Source organism: Gavialis gangeticus, unplaced genomic scaffold (genome assembly GCF_001723915.1).
Source record: "Gavialis gangeticus isolate Ggan-Ray unplaced genomic scaffold, GavGan_comp1, whole genome shotgun sequence".
In the NCBI taxonomy this organism is placed as follows: Eukaryota; Metazoa; Chordata; order Crocodylia; family Gavialidae; genus Gavialis; species Gavialis gangeticus.
In genome coordinates, this window is record NW_017729012.1 from 7356536 (window position 1) to 7365093 (window position 8558).

The window sequence follows — 8558 nt, forward strand, 5'->3', positions numbered from 1 at the left end:
TAAAAATCCTACACCATCAATAAATGGGAGTGCTGCCAGCTATTAAAAAAAGGAAAGAAGAGGTTAAGACCTGCAAGTAGGCTAAAAAACATAACACCTGTTTATTCTGCACTGCAATAAAAATACAAAGTATGTAAATCTAATGGCAGCTGATTATATAGCTATACAGGACGCACCTGGTATTAAAAAAAAAAAAATAAAAAAAAAAATCAACATTTCTTGAAGTTGTCTATTTTACTTTGCAATATCACTAAGAATGCTGACATTTCCTGTACAAACTACTTCTCCAACAGAAACCATCAGAAGGATGAAACACAATACTTGAGATTTCCCGGCACAAAGACTCATTACTTAAAAATGCGCTAAAATAAAAGGCTACTGTTAAAAATGTAAATAATAAGGTAAAACATGGATTTGTTTTCTCTCAGTTAAAATAATCAGCTATTTCATATTGTTGGCCGAGTTCACTCATACAGTGCACTTCTATTTTCATAGTACCGGTATCTTTCATTTAATGTAAATTCTAACGTGCTTTAAAAAGTAAAATAGTTTGAACTACCAATACTTGTGGAGTAGTACACAGCATAACCATTCAGATACAAGTTCCATCCTCAGTGTATCATATTCTGTCATTTAAGGTTACGTACAGCCATTCACCTTACCCAGTCTACGTCCACGCAGCTTACTTTATGCTGCCTAAACGCAGAGTGGGAGTGGCACATACAACTGTTTGCCGCTCCCCGGAGCCATGTGGGGAGCCCAATGTAAGTGACACAGTGTGGGGGAGCGGCTGGTGGGATAGCAGGTCTGCGGTGGGATTGGTGGGTCTTCAGGCGGGAAGCAGTGGTGAAAGTTTGTTGGTGTGGGGGGGAATAAAAATAGCTCGGTCGTGATCTGTGAGGGGAGGGGTGGGAACAGCACAGCCCTGGCACTGAGACTAAGGGCTGCGATTTCCCAGCCCCAGGGCTTTGCTGCAACCATGTGCAGGCGCTCAGGAGACTGAGTTAACCCTTTCTCAATCTACGTTAGCACACCTCCTGAAGTGAACTTATATCAGGCACCTCATTCTTTGGACGCACTAACCCTTCCGAACACCTGTACATACCCTAGCATAATGCAAACTCTTTATAAAAGGAGCAACAGTGCATAGGGCAAAATCTTAAGATCCCAACTCAGTCTTCACTAACTTTGTGCTAAAACTTTCCATTCAACTACAGGAATTCAGGAAAGGCTCATCCTGTACACTGCTCGCTTTGGTTTTACCCTAAACTAGGAACCAAAATCATCAAGGGTAACATAAAATGTGCATAGTTTTACTTTTTGGTTTGCAAGGAGACCTAGTGACAATTTAGTACAGTTGGAAATAAGACACTTGTCAAATTCTTTGCTGGTGACTACTTTTATGCGATGTTTATTGCTCTAATGTACAACAGGGTCTGATTAACATTTTGTTAGTGCCAAAAGTAAAGATTAAATTTCTTATTTGAAACTTAAAAGCAGAGCACATGACTTCTGTTATTAGGTGTTGCTGCCTATTTTCAGATTCTTTTAATAACAACTTAACCCTATAGACATTCTAGCAAATTATCTACTGATACTGAAAAAAGAATTATGATTCAAAGTGAACTACTTCAGTTATTAAATAATGGACTAAAAACAATTTCAAAACTGTGTGTCAAATAAAGGACTAAAATATACATTTTTACTATTTCACTCCATCTTTAAAACTTGCATTCGGAGATGTTGGATGCATACAATGCATCCTTTGTTTTTAATACCAATATAAAACAATAGAACTTACCCTTGACTGTGCATTGTGGCTGAAATCCGTAATTTCAGCTCCCACCAAAGGACATGGAGACACAGCTCTGACAACGCAAGCCCTGCACTGCAAATAGCTGGTCAGAGAATATTCCTTCATATTCCAAATAGCATTTAAAGATAAATCAGCATCCATGTCTTCCAAAAAGGAAAAAAAAAACTTTCACACAGACATACAGAAATAGCTTTAAGTAATATTGCAAGTTTAATTTTACGTAACAAAATTGAAATTGTTTTTAGTAGGTAAAATAAACAAAAGGGAAAACTGTGTCAGAAAGCATTTACAGTTAAACTTGGTGTGTGTGGGGGGGGGTGTACTCATGAGAGCAGAGCTACTTTAATTAAAGCGCCTGCAGCGTCATGTGTGTTCAGCATCCTGTGCTTCAAAATGGTGGTGAGGGGTGCTTGAAATAAAGCTTGTTTGATGAGCTTTAGTTAAATTACCCCCACCACCATTTTGAAGCACAAGAATGCTAAATGCACGTGATGCAGAGGCTGCTGGAGCATGCTAATTAGCATGCTCCAGGAGACTCGATTAATCGAGTCTACTCTGATGCATGCCAATTAACATGCATCGAAGCACGTGTCTGGCATGGGTATAGGTGCCTGGTATTTTAAGGGCAGACCAATTAATTTTAAATTGAATGGTTTGACAAAATCATATATAATAGACAATGCAGTCTAGTTAGCACTTAATTCAAGTTTCATGATGGTGATGGGGGTTTCACACAAAGAGAAGACTGACACGGACTGAGCAACATGTGTTTTACTCATTTTTCAATTTATCCTTTTATGAACCTTATCATCTTTGGATGAAAAGACATTTTTGATCCCTCGACCACACAGACAAGTTTGTTACAGCTGTTGGGTAATCTTTATCAGTAGCTGAAGGACATTTTTTTTTCCTGAAGAAATTATAACATCCAAAAATTTAGGAAACAGAAGTATAGAATCAGCAGTGGTGGTGGTGCTGGATGTTATTAACATTACTATTCTTATTGCTGGCTGGGAGAGAAATATAATCCAAAATATAATCCATTTAAGTGAAGACATTTGTCTGATGGCTAGCTTTCCTTATTCCAAAGTACTGCAGATCTCAGGTCTAATCGGGTATATCAGTAGATAAGAGTTGGGATTTTCAAAAGTACCTGTAACGTTATAGGGAAACAAGGTCTATTGAAATTATTTTTGTAAGACTGGCACTCCTAAGTGAACTAGGCACTTCTGAAAACTCCATTCATCTTTTTACTTGGTAGTTGGCTGTAAAAATATTAACACTGATAAAACATTTATACCAACCTTAGCTTGGTAATAAAGTGGCACTGATCACATCATTGCAAACTGAGGTACTTCTTCAAAAGACACTAAAGAACCAAGTGGCTGGAGAGATTAAGTGAGGGGAAAAAAGGATTCAGAACATACAACAGTAGCTGTAGGAGGGCAAAAAACAATGTTGAGACCCTGTCCATACTACAGATGAAACTGTGTTTGCAACAACCAGATTCAATCAGGGGAAAGCTTGGCTCCAGCGTGGATTTAAAAAAATCCTCTTGTGTGAGAACAGTGCTGCAAAAGCCACGCTACTAGTTACCCAAGCTGAATGTAGGAACCTTTAAAAATATTTTATATAATATGATCTGGAAGCAGATCTGTTCATGCTGCTCAGCCCCATTTTAAAGTCTGAAAGTGTATACAGGTGGAATGCTGTTTTGATTAAAACGCTGCATGACTCATATTCTGCAGCATTAAGAGTCAAGCGGGACTTAATTGTTATCTTTCAATTTCACCAAAATACCAATGTTACAAAAAACAGACATCCTTGGAAATAAAAAAAAAAGTTAGGTTTTATCTAAAGCTAAATAATTTGTAAAGGATTATGTGGTATGTTTTGGTTATCAGTAAGATTTACCTTCACACTTAACTGGAGTCTGATAAACCTTCAAAGTTTCTTTCAGATGGCTAAGACTTGCATTATCTGTGATGATCAACACCACGTTATCATCTTCTGAAGTGTCACCTAATTCACACATGCAACTGCTAGGGCACTTTGTAGCTCTGACATTTATATTTTGGAAGAGTTTCTGGATTACTTTCAGTTCAGTGTTACTGCAGACAGTTTTTTTCAAAATTCCTAAAATACAAAAAGTTGAAGATTCTTTTTTAATAGACAGTTCTGAGTACAGTACACTTGGACTGCACTGCAAACTTTGAGTTGGTCTAATAAAAGATATCAGATTTCCCCAAAGAACCTTGTCTGCCTGTGTCCTTAGACCAACACGGCTACAACCCACACCCCCTTGCAAACGTCTCACATTTAAAGACAGTACTTTAGGCCCTGATCCAATACCCACTGAAGTGAAAAGACTTCCACTGACTTGAATTCAATTTGGACCAAGGCCTTTTTTCTGTTTTTTAAATGTATCCCAAACCTACTTGTAAATGCATAGTTTTTTTCCTTTTTATAACACTACTGAATTGACTGGTGAGTCTGAACCCATTCTGAGTGAGGTCATTTACTTTTAATTTTAGAAAACTGCGATAAGATGTTTAACTTCCTTTAATCAGCTGACATCAGGGAGCTAGTCTAAACAGCAGAAAACCTACAGCTGGCATTAGCCACTTTGGTGTCCGCTAATGGTGAAGTACTGCAAAGTTTCAGAATTGTTTCATTCCACACATTTTCATCTTACAGATTATATAATATGATGGATAGGAGGCTAGACAAATTAATGTTTAAGGGTACAGATGAAAGTAGATAAAATTAAACTAAGCAACTCCAAGAATGGGGACAGACAATGGATGGGCCTTTAGATACTTTGGGCTTTCTTTGCCCTATTCATGTAAGACTGTGTACCTGGCTTGCCAGGGTGCAGGTTTTATAGGTCCAGAGAGAAAGGGGACATCTACTTCTACTCACCACTTTGGTTGCTGGGGGGAATGGAGGTGACCATGCGGCAGCAGCCAGATGAATAGAAAAGCTGCTGCTTTCTGGTTTCTTTGCCTCCTTTGCTCTTTAGCTGTCCACTATTAGGAAGGGTGGGTGGATTTTCCTACTTGGCAACCACGTAACATCCTGGACCTGCCCACTTCAACTGTTATGTCAGGGTAGAGGTGGGTGGCTTCTTTGCTTTTACTGCTGGAAGTACCCTTTTTTTTTTTTTTAATACTCTTTTGGTTTCTACTGACATGTTGGTAGTTTGATTCTGCTCCAGATCTACTTTATCTTCGCTTAATGAGTTAGGTTTCTCTTGATGCTGGCAACGAGACCTATTGCCAGACTTTGTTTGGGGATCTGAAAGATGTTTTTTCCCCAGATGACAAAATGGAAAGAAGACCAGTCTGTCACTTCATTTCCATCTGCCTTCTCTAAGGTCCAAAATTAAATTACAGGAATGAACAGATTCAGTGGGGGTGGTAGCTTAAAAAAAGAACTTTGTCAGAGCTCTGTGTAACCCAACAGCCTGTTTGGGCATCAACCCTAAACAAACCGTTGCAGTAAGGGAGCATATCTCCATCCCTTTGACAACATTTGCCTGTGCATGTCATTTCTCATCGGTCCTCTGTGGAGGAGGAGAATGAGTGGGGCTCTGGCTTCAAAGCTCAGGTGACTTCAAAAGCTTGAGGGTATAAAGAAAGACTGCCCTCATACCAACTCTCTGCTATAGAGAAACAGGGGCTACTAGCACCCAGTTGAAATTTGCACTAGAATGGCCCTGATGGGTATCTGGTGGTGTCACTATGGTGCCTGCTAATGCTGAAGTACTGCAAAGTTTCAAAATACTTTCATTTCACGCATCATGTTTTGGTGGAAGGGTTAAGGTTTGGGTTAAAGATTAAGGGTTTTTACATGCTTCATTACCTCTATGTCTACATCAGTGAGTGCTGATGCTAAGCCCATGGCCCATGCACAGGGTATAGTAACATGACCATGCAATACCTACAGATGGGCAGCAAAATCATTATTACTATCCGTCAGTATTTGGACTCCCCAGAATTTAAGTGCCTCACAACCACAAGTCAAGTCACAGTCAAAGAATATTTAACCTGTTTCTGAAGCCCCACAACAATTGAGGGTTAAGACGACAAATGAATTAAAAGGAAGGCTGGGAGGACTATGTCAATACAAACATGGCCACACAGCAAAGCATGTTTGAACCGTGATATTTTCCTTATAAAAATAACACTTTGGGCCTTTGTCAGTGCTAATTAGCATGGCTGAGAGGCTGTTTCCGCAAGCTACAACTTTTCAGGTTGGCACTGCATTATTTACTAGCCAGTCTCTAAAACCAAAAAAAATGGTCCATGCAAGTAACAGTAGAAATACTGTTTGCCAGGCAAAACCATCCATGGTTTTACCTGTGCTGATTTAGGTAGCAATGAGGCCCCAGGTAAAAAGTCAGCTTTGGTGAAAAATAAATCTTTCTTACCTTTTAATAAGCAAATGAATGGTATCTGATCAACTATTTAATGATCATTCTAAAATATATTTCCAATATACAGAGATGCGAGGTAAAGAAAATTTGTGCAATTTCCCTCATTCCCAAATCAAAATGAAAAATGAAAATGGGAAATAAAATGGTTAACAAAAGTCTTACCTTCTGCTTTTGGTAATATTTCAGCTCCACAAACAATACAATAGAGTCCTGACTTGCAATGCTGGCTGTGTGTTTCCTTTCACAAACAATAAGGCAACACATGATTTAGTGTATTAAGTATGTAGGGTCTAAATATGTAGATCATAATTATTACTTAAAATTAAAAGCTATTTCTACTAGGCAATATGCTAATGAAAATTGTTGCAAAAAGAAATAAACTAAATCATAATATTGGAAGAACAAATCCATTTGAATCTTTAATTGCTTTAAAATTTACATTCAGATAATTAAAAATATGTGCTGCATAAAAAAAATTAAATAATTTGCTTAATTGAAATATGAGATAGTTTCTAAATCTTCAGAAAGGCTAAGAAATGGACTTTAATTAAGATAGAAGAGAACAGGCATCTTATTCTCTCAAGACAGCTTTGACTTTCAAATTTTAATATGTATTATTTGAAGACTGACAAACTATATTTCACATTTCAGATGACACTTTCTAAATGATGCTTAAAGAAGCAGCCAGGGTGATTTTATGCTACATGAAAATTAATTTTCTATTTTAAATAGCATAACAGTAATTGCAGTATGACGTTTTGGAAAGACAGACATTCCTCTGAGACAGTTTTGGGGTATAGCAGGTATTGTCAACTAGGGGTACACGTACCCTCCAGGGGGACTTGGGAAGGGACTAAGGGGTACATGTGGGCGGCCGGGGATGTCCACCACCAAATGCCGCTGCATCCCAGGAGCAGGGCTGGGCGGAGGGGTGAGGACAGCAGCTCCCCCCTGCAGGCCATGCAGCCAGCTGGCCACGGTGTGGGGGAGCTTGGACACGGCGACACTGCCGTGTGCTAGACCCCCCGCTCCTGCCAGAGGTGTACCAGAAGGGGTACACTCCTTAAAAGAGGTTGAAAACCCCTGGGTATAGGATTTAGGGACTGGTCCTGAAGCTTTTACTCAACTAGAGAGAGGCAGAGAATTCACCAGCCATATTCATGCCATGGGCTGCAGCATGTGGCTCTGAAACTGTAAGAACAAATAACGTAAAAAAAACTCTAGACCTTCAACGGAACAACAGCACTGTCAATGAATTATATTTAAATAGACAGCAGACTGTAACTTAAGAAACCGTGACTAAAACAACTTTTACCAGAAGAACTGACTGTGATACTAGACTGGTTCCTGGGGTGTCCTGTTACCACACATCATGTTGCTCCCTTATTACTAGCTTCTGCAATGCGAGGTGCACTACATGTGGCTTATGGTGCAATTGCTAGTGCTTATGTGGAAAGAAGGAAAGATTATTACAAATTATGAGCTTGATTCAGTAGGGTACTGACTACCCTCAACTTAAGGTAAAAAGACTTGAAGGCACTTTGGCACTCATTGCTACCAAATTTATCTCTCTGGCAATTTTTCAAACCACAAACCAAATGTCTCTGTTTATTGAATGTGTAAAGTACAGCAATATTAACCTAGAATAAACCATACAGAATTGCATGTGCCGTGCATTATTTTTCTTCGGAAGATAACGGTAAAAGATAATGTTCCTTAAACAGAACAGCTAACAGGAGGCATCACTGTTTAGTAACTTAATTCTACCTATTTTTTTTATTGTACCTTTCTTTCACAGATGTAGCCATTTCCCTTACTGGTAGCTTTTCTGGGTCTTCGTTTGCATGCTCTTTGAATATTCAGCCCTTTAATAAATTCAGGATGTGATGATTATTTTATGCACAGAAGACGTTTATCAAAATAACAGGACACTGTCAATCGTTTAGATTTCAAAAACTTGGGAGACATGCAAAACATTTTACGTACAATTTTTTTAATGAAAAAAAAATCTGTACGCTTAAATTTCTGCCTACATTGCAATTACTTTAATTAACTTCTGATGTTCTCAGTCACCACAAATCTTACTTGACAACTTTAAAAAATAAGATTTTTTTACTAATCTCATAACATATATACGTACATATACACAAACAGAAAAATAAGGCAGAAATTCAGCACTGTATGGGTATACAGATAGCTCTTGCAATTAATTAAAAAAAAAAAAAAAAAAAAAAATAAGAGTAAAGAAAAGAGAATGGTTGTGGTTTTGTCGTGCCCCCGGTGCCGCGGGGGGAGGGGGGCCGC

General features: G+C 38.5%; 1 long non-coding RNA gene across 1 annotated transcript; it reads right to left on the bottom strand.

Moving 5' to 3' along the window:
* Positions 1–1801: 1801 nt before the first annotated feature.
* On the bottom strand, positions 1802–8453 carry LOC109293282. Its single transcript, XR_002096291.1, has 3 exons — positions 6417–8453; positions 3731–3952; positions 1802–1959 (listed from the first exon to the last, which is right to left on the bottom strand). It is a non-coding gene; the product is annotated as an uncharacterized LOC109293282 (long non-coding RNA).
* Between the last annotated feature and the right edge of the window lie 105 nt (positions 8454–8558).